The following is a 1,638-nucleotide window of genomic DNA, read 5'->3' on the forward strand; positions in this document are numbered from 1 at the left end:
GAATTATTCCCCCTGTGGTAAGCTGTAGTGCCTGCTGACCACAATCTATGCAAGTGAGTGGGGCTGCTGTGCAATGCATACAGTTTCAGTGTGCTGTTGTGGCAGTAAGACGGCGATACAACATCTCCTCACTGACAGATACTCTCTGAAGAGCAATCCAAATGTGAATCGCTCTTCAAAGAGCACTGCAAGTGTAACTGGTTAACGCCCGCCGCATGTACATATACGTCCACAGAATGGCACGTACAGGCAGATGGGCGTACATGTACGTCCCCGCCTTTCCGCGGGTCGGGGGTCCGATCAGGACCCCCCCCCCCGGGACATGCGGCGGTCGGTAACCCGCGGGGAGCGATCCGGAACGAGGGCGCGGCTATTCATTTCTAGCCGCCCCCTCGCGATCGCTCCCCGGAGCTGAAGAACGGGGAGAGCCGTATGTAAACACGGCTTCCCCGTGCTTAACTATGGCGCTGCATCGATCTAGTGATCCCTTATATAGGGAGACACGATCGATGACGTCAGACCTACAGCCACACCCCCCTACAGTTGTAAACACACACTAGGTGAAACATAACTCCTACAGCGCCCCCTGTGTTTAACTCCCAAACTGCAACTGTCATTTTCACAATAAACAATGCAATTTAAATGCATTTTTTGCTGTGAAAATGACAATGGTCCCAAAAATGTGTCAAAATTGTCCGAAGTGTCCGCCATAATGTCGCAGTCACGAAAAAAATCGCTGATCGCCGCCATTAGTAGTAAAAAAAAAAAAAATAATAAAACTATCCCCTATTTTGTAAACGCTATAAATTTTGCGCAAACCAATCGATAAACGCTTATTGCAATTTTTTTTACCAAAAATAGGTAGAAGAATACGTATCGGCCTAAACTGAGGAAAAAAAATGTTATATATATTTTTGGGGGATATTTATTATAGCAAAAAGTATAAGATATTGTTTTTTTTTCAAAATTGTTGCTCTATTTTTGTTTATAGCGCAAAAAATAAAAACCGCAGAGGTGATCAAATACCACCAAAAGAAAGCTCTATTTGTGGGAAAAAAAGGACGCCAATTTTGTTTGGGAGCCACGTCGCACGACCGCGCAATTGTCTGTTAAAGCGACGCAGTGCCGAATCGCAAAAACTGGCCTGGGCATTTAGCTGCCTAAAGGTCCGGGGCTTAAGTGGGTAAACAAGCCCAACGAGTTACTTCCCAGCAGACCCTGCATGTGTTTTATCATGTCTGACACGGATGCAGCAATGGGAGGATGTTACCCATAATCTACACAGCAACAATCACTTCTGTATTCTGATTTATTGTGTAATGACATTGTAACAGAAGTCCCAACACAGAGAATACAACTTTTCTTTACAATGATTCTTTTTATTGGTACATCCATGGAGGATTAGAGGACAGAGAGGAGGACATCTGTCACCTCCACACACAGTGCTGAGACTCCAGTGTGCCCTCACTCTACTATACACAGTCTATTGCTTTTGCCAGTATTCAAGATGGCGCCTTGGGAAACAACAACACGCCCTCCAGTCACATGGCACTCGGGATTCCACCACGCCTGGTCACGTGGTATGCTGAACTTCTTGTCCACTGCTTCCTATCAACAAAGAGGAGAGGGGAGGAGTTT

The sequence above is a fragment of the Rana temporaria genome, chromosome 11, assembly GCF_905171775.1.
Source record: "Rana temporaria chromosome 11, aRanTem1.1, whole genome shotgun sequence".
NCBI classification, from domain to species: Eukaryota; Metazoa; Chordata; class Amphibia; order Anura; family Ranidae; genus Rana; species Rana temporaria.